This window comes from Amblyomma maculatum, chromosome 1 (assembly GCF_055883805.1).
Source record: "Amblyomma maculatum isolate TAMU_Amacu chromosome 1, ASM5588380v1, whole genome shotgun sequence".
NCBI lineage: Eukaryota > Metazoa > Arthropoda > Arachnida > Ixodida > Ixodidae > Amblyomma > Amblyomma maculatum.
In genome coordinates this window covers 177,719,152-177,739,173 of record NC_139344.1, presented here as the reverse complement: position 1 = coordinate 177,739,173, position 20,022 = coordinate 177,719,152, and the positions used below count along the sequence as shown (strand labels likewise).

At 47.9% G+C, this 20,022-nt stretch overlaps 5 pseudogenes; all 5 read right to left on the bottom strand.

Annotated features, from left to right (window-relative positions):
- Positions 1-1,620: 1,620 nt before the first annotated feature.
- Positions 1,621-2,306, bottom strand: LOC146204979 (ras-like GTP-binding protein Rho1 pseudogene; annotated as a pseudogene).
- A 78-nt stretch (positions 2,307-2,384) lies between these two features.
- Positions 2,385-6,105, bottom strand: LOC146204978 (ras-like GTP-binding protein Rho1 pseudogene; annotated as a pseudogene).
- A 2,071-nt stretch (positions 6,106-8,176) lies between these two features.
- On the bottom strand, positions 8,177-8,872 carry LOC146204977 (ras-like GTP-binding protein rhoA pseudogene; annotated as a pseudogene).
- A 2,283-nt stretch (positions 8,873-11,155) lies between these two features.
- Positions 11,156-12,788, bottom strand: LOC146204976 (rho-related GTP-binding protein RhoB-like; annotated as a pseudogene).
- Positions 12,789-19,115: 6,327 nt separating this feature from the next.
- On the bottom strand, positions 19,116-19,784 carry LOC146204975 (ras-like GTP-binding protein rhoA pseudogene; annotated as a pseudogene).
- Between the last annotated feature and the right edge of the window lie 238 nt (positions 19,785-20,022).

Here is a 20,022-nt window from a genome sequence, read left to right as displayed (position 1 = left end):
ATCACTGACCCTTCAGAGCAACTATTTAACACCTATTACCCCTTTCCCAAGCATTTCACCCCTAATAGCCGAGCACCAGGCGGGGGAAAAGCTTGTACCCATTGATAACCATTTGGGTACCCGGGCATCGAACCCGGTACTTCCCGAATGCGAGGCGGTAACTCTACCACAAGGCAAAAAAAAAAAAAAAAAGAAAACACGCACATTAAAGCAAAACAATTTTGCAAAAAAAAAATCAATCTGCTCCTACCGGAAGCTACCTCACATGGAGCATATCCCTCTCTGGCATCCTTAAAGGTCTCCGGGTATCACAATTCGTGCACCTAGCAAAAATGTTGCAACTAAGTCCTGCACACACTCCGCTGAAAGATGTCATCGAAGCTGGACTTCAAGGCAAGGACACTCAGACGCGGCTATTTTTCGATAATCCGACATGTGCAGAATTAAATGACTAACATCACTGTGCACACTTCATCTTACAAGCTCGACCTTATTCCGAATGGCATCGAGGGATGTCCACCAGCATCGTTATCGCTTGTGGGTCTGGCAACTGTTATTACCTGCGTCAACATCATGCTGTAGCGTCAAGATTAGTAAACATTTGAAAGCTAAACATTCATGCGATTTTCCTCTAGACGTTTTACTATTTAAATCAAAGTCATAATACAACATTCGAAATATATTTCAAGCCGTGTATCCCACGATAATTTCCCTGGTTATAGATTTGATGTTGAGCTAGCAGAACCTTCAATAAATATATTAGGCTGTGTATGCCATCGATCGCAAGTGCGCACCACCCATAAATTTTCAGACAACAGCTTATTGCAAATTCACTACGATTGTTTACAGGACACTTCCATATTGGCCATATACGCTTGTCTTCATGTTATCTGTTAGGCAGTCAGTTTCTCAATATTACCTATGTGTCTTTATGAGCCAGGTGAGTTATGAAACGCATGTGTGTGTTTTTGTTTTCTGCAGAACTCAGGTGTCGTCCTTGTTATTGACCCCTGAAAAAGGTTGATTCCGTCTAGTACCTTGACAATTATTTCGGCTTAAAGATGCAAATTTCCCATGTCGCCGGGAAATATTCGCGCAATCCTCAATTTTACCACCAAACCTTAAAAGGATCATACTCTCACTTCTTTTTGTCGAACATTACTATATTGCTCCTCGGAGAGATCAAGTGCTTAAAGGAATGCACATTTTCCGGACGCCTGCGGTGCACGCGCAGCGGCCCATTTTATTATTGAGAATACATTAGTAGTAATAGTTGCTGCCGGAAGTGACTGCAAAATGTGACGCCGGAACTTGGTCCCCTTGTGACATCAGCAATAATTGAGGTCATCTGTCAATGACCTGATAAGAGTTCTATGTCATGGTATAAAGAGTGCTGTATCACCAGCGAGTCATAAGTCATGTGGCATCAAAGTGGCAGCAATATAAAAGAAACACTGAGCTAATATACGGTATCCTGGCTGTTATTATACTGTTAGAAATAATCAAAAAACGCTACATTGACGCGTGGGTTATGTGTAGGAGAAGAAAGAACATATGCGGTAGAAGTAGAGGAAGTAGATGTGTAGGGCTATTCTTTGTGTTGCCGGAGCACTCCAGTTATCAGAAGACGTTGATCTCAGCCATTGTGTGCCCTTCAGACGCTACGGGTTTCTTAATTTTGGCTGGCTCTCACAGTGTGTGCTGGTCATTGCGGAGGTCCTTCTCGCTCCCCACCACGACAATGGCCGCGTTGATGCAGACGCGACGCACATCGGACGTCCACTTCTCGGGGATGTTCTCCAGCGAGTCGATGCTGAAGCACTTGAAGATGGCATTCATGACCGGGGACCTTCGACATGGTGCACCCTTCTTTGGGCGCCACGAGCTTCTGCTTCATCTTGGCCAGCTACCGAACTGTGCGTGGGCCATTGCGGATGTCTTTGTTCCCCACTGTGGTGATGGACATGCTGCGGCAGAAGTGACGCACCTCGGGGGTCCACCTCTCGAAGATGTTCCCCAGCGAGTCGACGCTGAAGCTCATGAGAATGGCGTCCGTGTCCGGGTAGGACAGGTGCCACAGCCGGTCGTAGTCCTCCTACTCTGCTGTGTGCCACAGAGCCAGTTAAACCGTTTTACCGTCGACCTCGATGTCGGCAATGTAGATTTCAAAGACAGTTGGCACGAAGACCTCGAGAATCTGATGCTTACTGAAAACTCTCAGAAGGCACGTTTTTCCGCAGGCGCCGTCGCCGACTATTACTAGTTTTTTCCGGATAGGAGCCATCTGTGGTCGCTCTTCCGATGGAGCCGAGATGCACTGCCTGAAGGGTTTCAACATTCCTAGTGATCGCACAGCTATTCATCTACAACTACCGGAAGCCACCTCACATTGAGCCTGCTTCTCTCTGGCATCCAAGAAGACCTGCCGGTATTTGGAAGCCATGCAGCTAACATACGGACCCATAGGCTTTCGCTTGCATACACATTCCTGGAAACGTTCCGGCGAAAGACCTCAGCGATGCTGGACTTCAAGGAAAGGACGCTCAGATGTGGCTAATCCTTGATAATCACAGATGTGCGTCATAAATACACCAACGTCGCCGCCGTGCCCACTTCACCTTACAAGCCCTTACAAGATCCTCCCGATTATGACTCGGGCAGATGATGTTCAGCGGCATCATTACCGGTAGTGCACCTTGGAACAGTTCTTGGCCGTTTCAGTATGTTGCTGTGGTGGAAACATTAGCATATTTTTTTAAAACTAAACTTCCATGCAGTATTGTCCTGAAACGTTTGAATATTTAATTGATAGATATGTTACAGTATTAAAAATATATTTCAAGCCTCGTGTCGGACGACCATTTTCATTGGTATAGAACAGACTTTGAGCTCGTAGTACATTCAATAGATATCCTATAGACTGAGAATGGTATAGATCACAAGCACGTCCCCGTCTATAAATTTTAGACAACTTATTACACGTTCACTATGATCATGTACGGTACACCCTTCCATATACGCCATGTACGCTTGTCTCCGTGTTGTCGGTTAGGCAAAGAGTTTCTCAATATTATCTATGTGCCGTTAGGAGCAAGGAGAGTGATGAGGCGCGTTTTTTATTGCGATAACAATACTGCGCCAGGTTTCGAGCTGTTGCGTAGTCCAAGCGGAGGCCACGCTTGAACTTGAACAGCCGAAGAGGAGGAGGAGGAGCAGAAGAAGAAGAAAGAAGACTAGTATCTTACGCTCTCGCGTCATACTCTTAAAGGGCCACTGTCCAGGGAAGGCCCTTTTAAGCAAAGGAGCCCAGTGTTTCGATCAGGTACTGGAGATAGTCTGTGCAAAATGCTACAGTGACACGCGCGCCGCAAAGCATCGAAAATACAATTCAAAGCTCTCTCATGCTCTCCGTTTGGAAGCCAGCTTCCCCGTTTCCTGCGCTGGCCCGACAGGCCACGATAATGACGTACGTACCGCGAACGACGTCCATTGGTCCGTCTCGCTGACGGACGGGAGAAGGATGGGTGTCTACCGCTCGCTGCGCGCTTTTCTCTCGCCACAGCCAGACTGAATCCAGCGGCGCGCGCTCCCTCGGCGGTTTTTTTTTTTTTCTTTTTTTTTTGCACTCGCGGAGTGCCACACCCCACCTACCGCCAAACGCGGAGGAGGAAGGGGAATTTGTCTTGCGGAGGCTAGACGACCTCGGGCAGGAGAGTGAAAAACCTTTGCGAGGGAATGGAAGGAGAGAAGCATGACAGAATCGGGTGATTGCGGTGGCTGTAACTGCGTTATTAGTTACTCTTTTCAAAAACATTTTGCGGCCTTGCGTTCTAGGGGCGAAGTCTCACAGTCACAGGGGAAGAAAATATTTTCGACCGGAGGGTGGACAGTGGGCCTTTAAAGGATGAACTTAAGTGTCTCCAATAATGTAGCACCTTAAGGCTGGTTCACACTGGCGACTCGCGGAGGTCGCGCGGCTCGGTTTGTCACGGAGGGGGAGACCGGCTACAAGCGCCGATCGACAACGAGTGTTCACATCGGCATGCGACTCGCTTCACGACAACCCGTTCACCGAACGAGATTTGAACGAAGAGCCGACTTTCGCGCCTTTACGGACTCTGCTACAACGCTAGTGGTAGATCAATTCGGACTCATTTCGGGTATGAATATGTGCAATTATCAGCGAGGAAGTAGATCTCATGGTTATGCCCATGTTTAGAGCTGTTTCGAGAGTCAAAAGCGCTCTAGTTCAACGAAGACAGAAGCGGCGGTGGTGTGCCCGCTGTTGTTTGCATTCTCGCGCAATAGCAGATTACGAAATCACCTCATGCCAGAGCGTCGAGCGCATGGTAAAGAGTACGAGTACTAACCCGAATTAGTACGTTTCACTCTCGCAGTGATCCTTGACATGTGTGCAGGTACATGCACGCATGCACACATGAATTTTCCCGCCCAAGGATGAAGGAAGAAGCTCCGCGGGTTGGCTGAGGAGTTCTGCGACTTCAAGTCGCGTCGCAAGAAATCGGTCAGCGAGTGACTTTTTTTTTATACCTGAAACGGGTCGCTGGCGACTCGTTCGCGTCTCCCCTTCAGTGACTAATCGCCCCCTTCGTGACGAATCGTGTCGCGCGACCTCCGCGAGTCGCCGGTGTGATAGGACGTGATAGGGGAATAATGTAGCTGCAAAATAAACTTCCACCGTTGCTATCGCAATTCTACTAGGGTTAACCCGAGTTAAACCACAACTATTTCTTTTTTTGCACAACTCGACCGTGTCACCCCCGTTATTGATTACTAGAAAAGGTTGTTTCCGTTGATGACTTGATAATTGTTTCGCGGTATAAATACAAAATTCCCTTCACCCGGAAAATATTAGCGCAATGTCCATGCAGCCACCAAATCCTTCAAAAACGAATCTTACTCTTACTTCTATTCGCCGAACATAGCTATGTTCTTTCCAGAAGAGATATCTAATTGCGCAAAAGAATGCAAGTTTATTGACGTCTACTGTGCAGGCGCCGGGCTCACTTCATTCATGAGAATACATTAGTAGGCTACGTTGGCGCCGGAAGTGTCCGCAAAATGTGCCACTGGAACAATGGTCCTCTCGGGACGTCCGCAATAATCGACGTTATCTGTCAATGACCGAATGAGAGTTGTGTGTCCTGGTATAAAGAGTGCTGTATCAGCAATGAGTCATAAGTCATTAGTCATGTGACATAAGAGTCACCAATATAAAGAAAACATTGAGCTAATATACGGCATCCTGGATGTTATCATACTCTTAGAAATAATAAACAAAACGCTACATTGATGCATGGGTTAGGTGTAGAAGAAGAAAGAAGAGATGCAGGTAGAAGTAGAGGACATAGAAGTGTAGGGACATTCTTTGTCTTGACGGAGACTCCAGGTATCAATAGACGTTGATCTCCGATCTTGGCCAGCTCCCACAGTGTGTCCTGATCATTGTGGAAGTCATTCTCGCTCCCCAACCCGGTCATCGTCAAGTTGGGGCAGAAGCGACGAACCTCGGACGTTCACATCACGGGGGTGTTTTTCAGCAAGTCGGGCGAAACGATAGTGGAGCACGGGAGGATGACGTCCGTGTCAAGGGATCTTCTCCACCATGATCCGTCCTTCCTTGGGTGCTACAAGCTTCTGCTTCATCTTGGCCAGCTCCTGAAGTTTGTGTGGATTATTGCGGGTGTCTTTCTTCCACACCAGGGTGATGGACACGTTGGGGCAGAAGTTACGAACCACGGGCGTCCACCCCTCGAAGATGTTCCCCAGCGAGTCGACGCTGAAGCACATGATAATGGTGTCCGTGTCCGGGTAGGACAGGTGCCAGAGCCGGTCGTAGTCCTCCTACCCTTCTGTGTGCCACAGTGCCAGTTCAACCTGTTTAGCGTCGACCTCGACTTCGGCGACATCGTTTTCAAAGACACTTGTCAGGAAGACCTCAGGGAACTGATGCTTACTCAAAACCATCAGGGGGCACGTTTTTCTGGAAGCGCCGTCAACGTCTATTACTAGTTTTTTCCGGATAGCAGCCATCTGTGGTCGCTCTTCCGATGGTGCCGAGATGCACTGCCTGACGGGCTTCATCTTTCCTAGTGACTGAGGCAACCCTGGTGATGGAAGTGCTCCTTGACCCATAGTGCGAACAGCGTTGCAAACAAGGTTTTCTATTGAATTGCAGCTGGCACTGATTGTGTGATCCATGTGCTAATCACAAATTTCGTATTTGGTATTTTCATAAATAAATAGGCATAACGGTTACACTCTTTAATGAACTTGACAGTTTTCTGTGTATGTCTGTGGCAATAGCGTAGTAAAATACAGTGATCCCTTCCCTTTGTAAATATTCCTCCATACTTTGTTTAACCCAAAGTGTTAGCGGTGAAATTTTCAACTTTTCTCCTGATTATAAGGTGTGTGGAAACAGAGAAATTTTTTGAAGGTGCCGAATCAAATACGAACTGAAATAAAAGCAAAACAATTAAACAAAAAGTCGTGGTTAAGTGGTTTGGGCGCCCGTCTCGGCTGCGGGAGGTGGTCAGTTCGAAACCCGCCGCCGGACACCCACCGGTAAAAATGGGTACAAGCATTCCCCGGCAAGGCCCGGCTCTCTCAGCGGTGTGCGCTTGGAAGATGCTCTGCTAACCCTGATGTGCGGCTCTGAGTGGCGGAGTTTCAAACAAACCCTTCGACCAGCAAAGGTCGGGCTGATGAGAAAAACTGTGAAAAAAAAAGGGCCACATTATGGTCTTTTGCCGCACAAGGCGGACTTAGTGTTGTCCTATTACGAAACGAATTACTGACCCATCGGAACAATTATTTGGGACCTATTACCCCTTTCCCAAGCATTTCACCCCAAAGAGCCGAGCACCAGGCCGGGAAAAAGCTTTTACCCATTGATAACCCGTGGTGGGTACCCGGGCATTGAACCCAGATTGTCGGCCCCCCTTTGTTAAACTGTGTTTGGTCGTAGTATAAGGCCCCTTGATTGTCACGGGAGTTTTGACATAAACTGTGCTGCGGTTTTCCTCGAAAATAAAGTTGTCAGTTAGCGCCTGTCCTGTGTACATCTGGGTTAGTTGTCCCCGTCTTTTTTGCGCTATGTCTTCAAGACACTGCAACCAACTCGCCCAAACCAAACATCTGTTGCATCTTAGGCTGTGTATGCCATCGGTCACAAGTACGCACCACCCATAAATTTTGAGACAACAGCTTATTGCACATTCACTACGATTGTTCACAGGACATTTGGTCATATACGCTTGTCTCCGATTTATCTATAAGACAATCAGTTTCTCAATATTACATATGTGTCTTTAGGAGGCAGGTGAGTTATGAAACGCATGTGTGTGTGTGGGTATTTTCTGCAAAACTCAAGTGTCGCCCTTGTTATTGATCCCTAAAAAAGGTTGATTCCGTAGAGTACCTGGGCAATTCTTTCGGCTTAAAAAATGCAAATTTCTCAAGTCGCCGCAAAATACTCGCGCAATCATCAAAGTGACCACTAAATCCTTAAAAGGATCATACTCTCACTTTTTTTTTTTTGCCGAACATTACTATATTGCTTCTCGGAGGGACCTAATTGCTTGAAGGAATGTATGTTTTCCGGATGCCTGCGGTGCACGCGTAGCGGCCCATTTTATTATTGCGAATACATTAGTAGGCTACGTTGGCGCCAGAAGTGTCCGCAAAATGACTGCGACATTGCAACTAGCGTGGAAAAACACAAAGGGCAGCGACACAAGGTACCGACGGGACAGCCGCTGTCCTTTGCGTTTTATCACGCTAGTTGCAATGTCGCAGTCATTAACGAATACACACCAACTAGCCCAACCGTCTTCCACGATGTCCGCAAAATATGCCGGCGGACCTTGGTCCCCTCGTGACTTCAGCAACAATTGACGTCCACGGTCAATGACCGAATAAAGGTTCTAAGCCCTGGTATAAAGAGTGCTGTATCACCATCAAGTAATAAGTCATTAGTCATGTGACATAAGTGCCATCAATATAAGGAAAACACTGAGCTAATATACGGTATTCTGAATGTTATTATACAGTTAGAAATAATCAAAATACGTTACATTGACGCGTGGGTTAGGCGTAGAAGAAGAAAAAACATATGCAGTAGAAGTAGAGGAAGTGGAAGTACAGGCCCATTCTATCTCTTGGCGGAACACTTCAGGTATCAGAAGACGTTGATCTCAGCCATGATGTTCCCCTCTTCGGACGCCCCGGGCTTCTTAATTTTGGCCGGCTCCCACAGTGTGTGGTGGTCACTGCGGAGGTCCTTCTCACTCCCTATCACGACGATGGGCACGTTGGTGCAGAAGCGACGCACATCGGATGTCCACTTCCCGGGGATGTTCCCGAGCGAACCGATCCTGAAGTACATGAGGATGACATCCATGTCCGGGGACTTCCGACATGGTGCACCCTTCCTTGGCTGCCACGAGCTTCTGCTTCATCTTGGCCAGCTCCCGAACTGTGCGTGGGCCATTACGGATGTCTTTGTTCCCCACTGGGGTGATGGACATGCTGGGGCAGAAGTGACGCACCTCCGGGGTCCGCCTCTCGAAGATGTTCCCCAGCGAGTCGACGCTGAAGCTCATGAGAATGGTGTCCGTGTCCGGGTAGGACAGGTGCCAGAGCCGGTCGTATAGTCCTCCTACCCTGCTGTGTGCCACAGTGCCAGTTCAACCTGTTTACCGTCGACCTGGATGTCGGAGACGCGGTTTTCAAACACAATTGGCACGAAGACCACAGGAAACTGATGCTTACTCAAAACCATCAGGAGGCACGTTTTTCTGCATGCGCCATCAACGACTATTACTAGTTTTTTCCGGATAGCAGCCATTTGTGGTCGCTCTTCCGATGGAGCCGAGGTGCACTGCCTTAAGGGCTTCATCTCTTCTAGTGACCTAGGCAATCATGGTGATGGAAGTGCTCCTCGACCCATAGTGCGAACAGCGTTGCAAACAAGGTTTTCTATTGAATTGCAGCTGGCACTGATTGTGTGATCCATGTGCTAATCACAAATTTCGTATTTGGTATTTTCATAAATAAATAGGCATAACGGTTACACTCTTTAATGAACTTGACAGTTTTCTGTGTATGTCTGTGGCAATAGCGTAGTAAAATACAGTGATCCCTTCCCTTTGTAAATATTCCTCCATACTTTGTTTAACCCAAAGAGTTAGAGGTGGAATTTTCAACTTTTCCCCTGATTATAAGGTGTATGGAAACACAAATTTTTCGAAGGTACGGAATCAAATACGAAATAAAAGCGAAACAATTAAAAACATAGTCGTGGTTGAGTGGTTTGGGCGCCCGTTTCGGCTGAGGGAGGTGGTCAGTTCGAAACCCGTCGCCGGACACCCACCGGTAAAAATGGGTACAAGCATTCCCCGGCCTGGCGCCCGGCTCTCTCAGCGGTGTGCGCTTGGAAGAGGCTCTGCTAATCCTGCTGTGCGCCTCTTCGAATGACGGAGTTTCGAACAAACCCTTCGACCTGAAAAGGTGGGGCTGACGAGAAAAACAGACAAAAAAAAAAAAAAAAGAGCCACATAATGGTCTTTTACCGCGCAAGGCGGACGTTTTGTTGTCCGATGACGGAACGAATCACTGACCCATCGGAGCAACTATTTAATACCTCTTACCTCTTTCCCAAGCATTTCACCCCAGAGAGCTGAGCTCCAGGCCGGGGAAAAGCTTGCACCCATTGATAACCCGTGGGTACCCTGGAATCGAACCCGGTACCTCCCGAATGCGAGGCGATAACTGTGCCACAAGGCAAAAAAAAAAAAGTCCACTGAAATAAAAGCGAAACAATTTTGCAAGAAAAAAAAAAACAAAAAAAAAAACCCCTAGTGCTACCGGAAGCCACTTCACATTGAGCATATCCCTCACTGGCATCCTTGAAGGTCTCCGGGAATCACAATTCGTGCAGCTAGCAAAGATGTTGCAACTAAGTCCTGCAAACACTCCGCTGAAAGACTTCAGCGCAGCTGGACTTCAAGGCAAGGACACTCAGACGCGGCTATTTTTCGATAATCCGACATGTGCAGAATGAAATGCCTAACATCGCTATGCACACTTCATCTTACAAGCTCGACCCCTTTCCGAATGGGATCGAGCACCAGCATCGTTATCGCTTGTGGGTCTGGCAGCAGTTATTAACTGCTTCAATATCATGCAGTAGCATGAAGATTACTATAATTTTGAAAGCTAAATATTCATGCATTTTTCCTCTAGATGTTTTAATATTTAAATCACAGTCATAATATAACATTGGAAATATATTTCAAGCCGTGTCCCACGATAATTTCCCTGGTTATAGATTTGATGTTGAGCTAGCAGAAACTTCAATAAATATCTTAGGCTGTGTATGCCATCTGTCACAAGTACGCACCACCCATAAATTTTGAGACAACAGCTTATTGCACATTCACTACGATTGTTCACAGGGCACTTGGTAATATACGCTTGTCTCCGAGTTATCTGTAAAACAATCAGTTTCTCAATATTACCTATGTGTCTTTAGGAGCCAGGTGAGTTATGACACGCATGTGTGTGTGTCTGTTTTTCTACAGAACTCAAGTGTCGCCCTTGTTATTGATCCCTAAAAAAGGTTGGTTCCGTCGAGTACCTGGACGATTCTTTCGGCTTAAAAATGTAAATCTCCCATGTTGCCGGAAAATAATCGCGCAATCCTCAATGTAACCACCAAATCCTTAAAAAGATCACACTCACTTCTTTTCGCCGAACATTACTATATTGTTTCTCGGAGAGACCTAATTGCTTAAAGGAATGCATATTTTCCGGATGCCTGCGGTGCACGTGCAGCGGCCCATTTTATTATTGCGAATACATTAGTAGGCTACGTTGGCGTCGGAAGTGTTCGCAAAATGTGTCGCCGGAACTTGGTCCCCTCGTGACGTAAGCAACAATTGACGTCAACTGTCATTGACCGGATAACGGTTCTAAGTCCTGGTATAGTGGTGTGTCACCAACGAGTCATAAGTCATTAGTCATGTGACATAAATGTCACGAATATAAAGGAAATACTGGGTTATATACTGTATCCTGGATGTTATTATACAGTTAGAAATAATAAAACAATGCTATATTGACGCGTGGGTTACGTGTAGAAGAAGAAAAACATATGCAATAGAAGTAGAGGAAGTGGAAGTGTAGGCCACTTTCTCTTGGTGGAGCACTCCAGGTATCAGAAGACGTTGATCTCAGCCATGGTGTGCCCTTCTTCGGACGCCACGGGCTTCTTAATTTTGGCGGGCTCGCCCAATGTGTGGTGGCCATTGCGGACGTCCTTCTCGATGCCTATCACGACGATGGGCATGTTGGTGCAGACGCGACGCACATCGGATGTCCACTTCTCGGGGATCTTCCCGAGCGAATCGATCGTGAAGCACATGAGGATGACATCCATGACCGGGGACCTACGACATGGCACACCCTTCCTTGGGCGCCACGAGCTTCTGCTTCATCTTGGCCAGCTCCCGAACTGTGCGTGGGCCATTGCGGATGTCTTTGTTCCCCACTCGGGTGACGGACACGCCGGGGCAGAAGTGACGCACTTCGGGGGTCCACCTCTCTAATATGTTCCCCAGCGAGTCGACGCTGAAGCACATGAGAATGGCGTCCGTGTCCGGGTAGGACAGGTGCCACAGCCGGTCGTAGCCCTCCTGCCGCAGTGCCAATTTAACCTGTTTACCGTCGACCTCGATTTCTACGACGCCGTTTTCGAGGACACTAGGCACCAAGACCTCAGGAAGCTGATACTTACTGAATACTATCAGGAGGCACGTTTTTCCGCAGGCGCCGTCGCCGACAATTACCAGTTTTTTTTCCGGATAGCTGCCATCTGCGGTCGCTCCTCCGATGGTGCCGAGATGCACTGCCTGAAGGGCGTCATCCCTCCTGATGACCAAGGCAATCCTGGTGATGGAAGTGCTCCTTGACTAATCGTGCCTGCGGCGTTGCAAACAAGGTTTTCTTTTGTATTGCAGCTGGCACTGACTCTGTGATCCGTGTGCTAATCACAAATTTCGTATTTCATATTTTCATAAATAAATAGGCATAACGGTTACACTCTTTAATGAACTTGACAGTTTTTTGTGTATGTCTCTGTTAATAGCGTAGTAAAATACAGTGATCCCTTTCCTTTGTAAATATTCCTGCATACTATGTTCAACCCAGTGTTAGCGGTGGAATTTTCACCCTTTCCTTTTATGATAAAGTGTATGGAAGCACAGAAATGTTTTGAATGTACCGAATCAAATACGAACTGAAATAAAAGCCAAACAATAAAAAAAATGTCGTGGTTCAGTGGCTTGGGCGCCCGTCACGGCTGTGCGTGGGGGTCAGTTCGAAACCCGCCGCCGCGCACCCACCGGTAAAAATGGGTACAAGCGTTCCCCGGCCTGGCGCCCGGCTCTCTCAGCGGTGTGCGCTTGGACCAGGCTCTGCTAACCCTGCTGTGCGCCTCTTCGAGTGGCGGAGTTTCGAACAAACCCTTCGACCTGCAAAGGCCGGGCTGATGAGAAAAACTGTGACAAAAAAAAAGGGCCACATAATGGTCTTTTGTCGCGCAAGGCGGACTCATTGTTGTCCGATGACGGAACGAATCACTGACCCATCGGAGCAACTATTTAAGACCTATTACCGCTTTCCTAAGCATTTCACCTCAAAGAGCCGAGCACCAGGCCGGGGAAAAGCTTGCGCCCATTGATATCCCGTGGGTACCCGGGCATCGAACCCGGTACCTCCCGAATGCGAGGCGGAAACTCTACCACAAGGCAAAAAAACAAAAAAACAAAAAAGAAAATGCACTGAAATAAAAGTAAAACAATTTTGCAAAAAAAAAAAAAAAAATCTACTCTTGCCGGGAGCCACCTCACATTGAGCATATCCCTAACTATCATCCTTGAAGGTCTCCAGGTATCCCAATCCGTGCAGCTAGCAATGATCTTGCGACTAAGTCCTGAAAACACTCCACTGAAAGACTTCAGCGAAGCTGGACTGCAAGGCAAGGACACTCAGGCGCGGCTATTTTAACGTGATAGCGTTAAGGGCCCCGTGTCGCAGAAAAGTCGGTGTCTTCGTCGGCGGCCGTCGTCCTGCGTCGTCCGGCGTTGGCCGTGAGCGAAAAATGCCAGAAGCATTAATAAATAAAAACGAGTAGGAAATATCGCCGACCTGAGGAATCGATCGTGGGCCTCCGGGTTGCGAGACGAGCCCCCTAACCACTATGCCACGCCAGCTTTTTTTTTTTTTTTTTCCAGTTACAAAAAAAAAAACCTTTATTTACAGATATATGTACAAGGGTGCAATTCAGTCAACAGACGAGAGCATTGATTGCTTCTCGTGTTAACGTCGGCTATAAGAAACACGAGGGGAGATTATTGCACAATAGAGAATTATATCGAGGGGTCTGGTAAGAGGGGGTCAGAAAAAGGTTAACATATAAGCCTGAAATGCGTCACTAAAAGACAAAGGGGAAAACCAGAGAAGCGGAAAAAAATACACTACTTCCGCAACGCTGCGTGCATCAACAGCGGCACCCAAACCGTTCGTACTGGCGTGTATTGAAGACCTTCACAGCCCGGCAGCCCCGCTATAGTTCCTCCTGAAGGCTTTCGTCGGAGCCAGAGGACTCAAGTGCGCTCACTGTCCACTCTGTTTTGTCCACCAGGTGCCGCCACGCTGGTTTTGGAGAACGCACATATTCCACCACATCCACGCGCGCATGCCAGAGGGCATGCAACGCAAGCACTATCACAATGTCTCGAAGCTCTGGACAATCACAAGGAGCATTGAGACACAAGAGCCCTGGCCATGTGACGTCCAAATCTGTGGCGAAAAATACCCGTACTTCGTTCCAGAAGATGTGCGCCGTGTTGTATTCCATAAAGACATGTTGAGCGGTCTCCCGTCGGCCCCACAGGAGACAGTTTGCGCCCCATGGTAGGAAGAAACCCCGCCCTTCCTGACGTGCTTTCACGGGCAAAACTCCTGTGTGGAAACGGAAGAAGAAATCCTTGGAGCCTGTTGGAACGGGCAGCCTCCTGACTCGCTTGAGGGCATCAGTCTTGCCCACCCCTATGGGGGGTTTCCGATATACTGGAGGTTGCAGAAATTGTGCCAGCAAGTCCCAGTAAAGCTTCCTCGGTTTTACCGAGCAGGTACTCCCGGAAAAAAGCCCTTGCTCCAGCGCCAGTGACTGCGCTACTTCCTTGTAGGAAGCTGTGGCTCTCATGCCGTGACATATTGGCTTGGTTGTGGCCAACCAAGGGGCCAAATGCACCGAGCCTAGATACTGAGTGGCCGCGCGATGAAAATTATCCTTTTGGTTTCGAAAGAAAATGACCCTTTGGACTACAAGTTTAAGTTTTACGTTTACTAAGATCAGTCCGCCTCGCTCCATGCTCCAGAAGGGATTGCTTCGGCGCATAAGCTCTACCGTAGAGCGCCAAATGAAGACTGCCCATGATCTGTGTAGCCTTCCCAAGGAGCCCCTGTCGATTGTGGTCACTCTGGCTGAGTATAGTAGCGCCGGGTAAACAACCGTGTTGCATACATAGGCTCTCATGAACATGGCTATGTGTCTCGGCCGCCAAGATCTAGCTTCCTTTCAGTGGCAGCTAGTTTGGGTTGCCACATGTTCATGCTCGTTTTGCCAATGTCTAGGTATTTGTCAATTTGTTCGGACCATTCTACTGCAAAGAGTTGGCTGGGCTTCCCTTTCCAGTCTCCCAACCAGGCGCCTTGCGATTTTTCTAAATTTAGTTCGGCTCCAGAAGTTTGACAGAAGGACTTTGCGAATTGAATCATCTCCCCCACTTGTTGCTGGGATGTGGAAATGAAGGCTGCGTCGTCCGCGTATGCGAGGACGCGCAGGTTTGGCCGCCGAGATCTAGACCCTTGATGGTTTTAGACACAACTACCATGCGACATAGAGGTTCCGTATACAAGGTGAAGAGAACAGGCGACATCGGACACCCTTATCGTACTGATCTATTCACCTGTATCGTCGCGCTTGGTATACCGTTAAGGACGATTGAAGTACTAATTTCAGTGAAGCAAATTTTGAGCCAATCTAGTATGTCGTCACCTACTTCGCACTGCTGAAGGAGAGAAAAGAGGAAAGCCCGGTCAACCTGATTAAATGCCTTCCTCAAATCGATCTGGAGAACGGCCAAGGGAGCCCTATATCCGCCGCCTCGCTGACCGTTCTCATGTGGTGTAAGTTGGTGTTTATGGAGCGCCCTTTGAAGCCGCATGATTGATGCTCTCCCACCACGATGCTGAGGGCGGTCCCGAGTCGACGAGCGAGAGCTCCAGCCAGAATATTATAGTCCGTGGAAAGAAGGCTGTTTGGCCTGAAAACAGCTACGTCGGGGATCGATTCAGGGCAAGGTTTCTTAGGAATTAGGACTAAATTGCTGCGCCGCATTGAAGGAGGGAGAAGTTTTCATTTTATTATATCCTCGAAAACCTCAGCTAGTGTTGGGCTGAGTTCATTTCTAAAGCATTGGTAAAATTCGGCTATTTTGCCGTCCGGTCCGGGTGCTTTGTTCTTAGGGAGTTTTCCTATTACGCGCTCTATTTCCTCAGCAGTCAATGAGGAGTTTGTTGCCTCCCTAATTTCCTGAGGAACTTTGGGTAGTTCGCTCTGGCTTCGGATGGCACGGGATCAAGCGGTTTTCCGGCCTGGAGAAACTAGCGATAGTATTCATCGCCACTTCGCCGTACCCTCGCGAAACGGTGCCGCGGTGAATAACCTCCCGTATACTAACCCGTGCAGGCTGTTCCCGTTCGAAGGCACGAACGAGTTGTGATGGCTGCGCCTCTTACTGCATTCTTTGCTCCCGACTGCGGACGAGCGCGCCCAAATAACGCCGTCCGAGTTCTGATCGAAGTTCCTGTTTAACTTTCCGAATGTCATCACAAAATTCTCCTGGCATCTCTGCGTTGGCCTCGACAAGGCCCTGAAGGGTGCCTGTGAAGTGCCGGATTTTTGCTAGATGGTTTGAATGGGACAAATGCGCGTCTATTGATTGCGGTGTTGTCTCAGAAATATCCCGTAGAGAAGTGTATTGTGGCGTATAATAATAATTATGAGCATGCAAAATACAGAATTACAGAACACGCAGTTAAGCGAGTGGCAAATTACTTTTCCGCTGTACTTCCTCTTCGCTTGGCGTGCACGTAGCGCCATCATGCGCGTGGCGGCAACGATGTTGCCGACGAACTACGACCCTACGAGTGCAACGTGAGGCCCGCGCGTTTCGGCAAGGTGGCTGGAAGCGCTTCTACGTCCCCGAAGGATTAATAAATTAAAATGAGTAACTTTGGATAAGTTAACGAGTGTTGTATCATGTGAACTACGTCTTTGTGTCACTCAAAAGCGCGACAAGCAAATGAGTAGACGTTGCGAACGGGGCGCGATAACGCTATCGCGTTCCATTCATGAAGGCGAAGCATTAGCGTCCTCCACATTTTTCTATAATCCGACATGTGCAGAATGAAATGACTAACATCACTGTGCACACTTCATCTTACAAGCTCGACCCCTTTCCGAATGGGATCGAGTGATCTCCACCAGCATCGTTATCGGTCGTGGGTCTGGCAACAGTTATTAACTGCTTCAATATCATGCTGTAGCATCAAGATTAGTATAATTTTGAAAGCTAAACACCATGCAATTTTCCTCTAGAAGTTTTAATATTTAAAGCATAGTCATAATACAACATTCGAAATATATTTCAAGCCGTGTGTCCCACGATAATTTCCCTGGTTATAGATTTGATGTTAAGCTAGCAGAACCTTCAATAAATATCTTAGGCTGTGTATGCCATCGGTCACAAGTACGCAAAACCCATAAATTTTAAGACAACAGCTTATGGCACATTCACTACGATTGATCACAGGACACTTCCATATTGGTTATATACGCTTGCCTCCGAGTTATCTGATAGACAATCAGTTTCTCAATATTACCTATGTGTCTTTAGGAGCCAGGTGAGTTATGAAACGCATGTGTGTGTGTGTGTGTGTTTTTCTGCAGAACTCAAGTGTCGCCCTTGTTATTGATCCCTAAAATAGGTTGATTCCGCCGAGTACCTTGACAATTCTTTCGGCTTAAAAAAATGCAAATTTCCCATGTCGCCAGAAAATAATTGCGCAATCCTCAATGTAATAACCAAATCCTTAAAAGGGTCATACTCTCGCTTTTTTTCGCCGAACATTACTATACTGTTTCTCGGAGAGACTTAATTGCTTAAAGGAATATGTACAGGGTGTTACGACCAAGCATCCGCATTTGCGCGCTCTATTGTTCGCCTGTGGGCATGGAAAAGTTTTGTGAATATGTGGTGATGGTCCATTGGCTCTAAGTGAGCCTGTTTCCAGGAATCCTGTTTTGTAAGCATGTTTTGCTTTGTGGACAACCTGCAAATGCCAAATTGGCCCTGTCAAGAGAACGTCTGGAAAAACACAAAGAAACGTCCCCCTGCGGGAAATAGCAGGAAGTGCTTTCTTTTGTTCACCCTTCCAGTCGAGAAGTGCTATCCTCCAGTGATGAATGCCTCCTATCCAAAGGAGACGACAGAGTGACATGTCCGCTGACGTGCAGGACAAGAGAAGAGCATGACTCATACGGCCATTAAGTGATTTCCCGGGAATGCAGGAAAGATTTGCAATTGTCGAAAAGGGACCATGTTGGGAGCCCTATGCGGCGCCACGTGCACTCGGGTTTCTGAGAAGTAAAACCCCCAGAACCAGCCTGTGGTTTCTTTGCTGAAGAATAGAAATGTACCTCCTCTCCTCGCCGTTCCCAAGCTTTTCCCGCCAACAAGTGATCACGCCCAACGAATGAATGCCGGACCAGTCAGTGCTTCAGACCATCAGTGCAGTGATGTGTTCGATTGGATGCCGATACCTGAGGGGCGTGCCCTGGATTTGGTTGGTCAGCATCTTCAGAGAGGGGCTGGACATAGGGGGTTTTTAAGGACGCTGCAGAGCACGAAATGTCGCTCTGGGCCCTGGGTAAACGGCTCATCCAGTCGCTTCTCGCTATGAACTCTTAACGCTTGTCATTTTGCTGATGTACCCTTCTTCTTCATGTAAATATTCTTGTAAATACGTTTTCTCAAAGTGCCAGTAAACCTGCTTGTACATATTTTACCAACTTCGAAGATTCAGTCCTTCTTCAACCCGGAGTCTCTGCACGCTACCAAGTGAAGGCCGGGTCGCCATAGCCCCAGCGTCACGACAAGGGTCGTCCACATCTAGCTATAACACGGTCACTGCTTTCAAAGCAACATTGCGCCTGACGTAGGCATATATCGATGCAAAGCGATGCAAGCACAGAAGGACCCGGGCGTGTTGCTTCACATGGCCTGCCACTAAGCTATATTGCTTGGCCGAGTCGGACGCAATGACGCTTTGAAAGCAGTGACCGTGTTATAGCTAGAAGTGGACGAGGCTGTACGTTTTCCGGACGCCTGCGGTGCACGCGTAGCGGCCCATTTTACTATTGCGAATACATTAGAAGGTTACGTTGGCGCCGGAAGTGTCCGCAAAATGACTGCGACATTGCAACTAGAGTGGAAAAACACAAAGGACCGCGACAAAAGGTACCGATGAGACAGTCGCTGTCCTTTGCGTTTTTCCACGCTAGTTGCAATGTCGCTGTGATTAACGAACACTCACCAACTGGCCCAACTGTCTTCCATGATGTCCGCAAAATGTGCCGCCGGAACTTGGTCCTCTCGTGACGTCAGCAACAATTGACGTCAACTGTCAATGACAGAATAAATGTTCTAAGTCCTGGTATAAAAAGTGCTGTATCACCAATATGTCATAAATTATTAGTCGTGTGACATAAATGTCACCAATATAAAGAAAACACTGAGCTAATATAGGGTACTCGGGATGTTATTATACAGTTAGAAATAATCAAAAAAACGCTACATTGACGCGTGGGTTAGGTGTAGAAGAAGAAAGAACATATGCAGTAGAAGTAGAGGAAGTGGAAGTGTAGGGCCATTCTATCTCTTGGCGGAACACTCCAGGCATCAGAAGACGTTAATCTCAGTCATGGTGTGCCCCTCTTCGGACGCAACGGGCTTCTCAATTTTGGCCGGCTCCCAAAGTGTGTGGTGGTCTTTGCGGAGGTCCTTCTCGCTCGCCATCACGACGATGGGCACGTTCGTGCAGGCGCGACGCACACCGGATGTCCACTTCTCGGTGATGTTCCCAAGCGAATCGATCCTGAAGCACGTGAGGATGACATCCGTGACCGGGGACCTCCGACATGGTGCACCTTTCCTTGGCTGCCACGAGGTTCTGCTTCATCTTGGCCAGCTCCCGAACTGTGCGTGGGCCATTGCGGATGTCCTTGTTCCCCACAGGAGTGATGGACATGCTGGGGCAGAAGTGACGCACCTAAGGGGCCCGCCTCTCGAAGATGTTCCCCAGCGAGTCGACGCTGAAGCTCATGAGAATGGCGTCCGTGGCCGGGTAGCACAGGTGCCAGAGCCGGTCGTATAGTCCTCCAACTCTGCTGTGTGCCACAGTGCCAGTTCAACCTGTTTACCGTCGACCTCGATGTCGGCGACGTTATTTTCAAAGACAGTTGGCACGAAGACCACAGGAAACTGATGCTTACTCAAAATCATCAGGAGGCACGTTTTTCTGCAGGCGCCGCCAACGACTATTACTAGTTTTTTCCGGATAGCAGCCATCTGTGGTCGTTCTTCCGATGGTGCCGAGATGCACTGCCTGAAGGGCTTCATCTTTCCTGATGGCCAAGGCAATACTGGTGATGGAAGTGCTCCTTGACCCATCGGGCGTATGGCGTTGCAAACAAGGTTTTCTTTCGAATTGCAGCTGGCACTGACTGTGTGATCCGTGTGCTAATCACATATTTCGTATTTCGTATTTTCATAAATAAATAGGCATAACGGTTACACTCTTTAATGA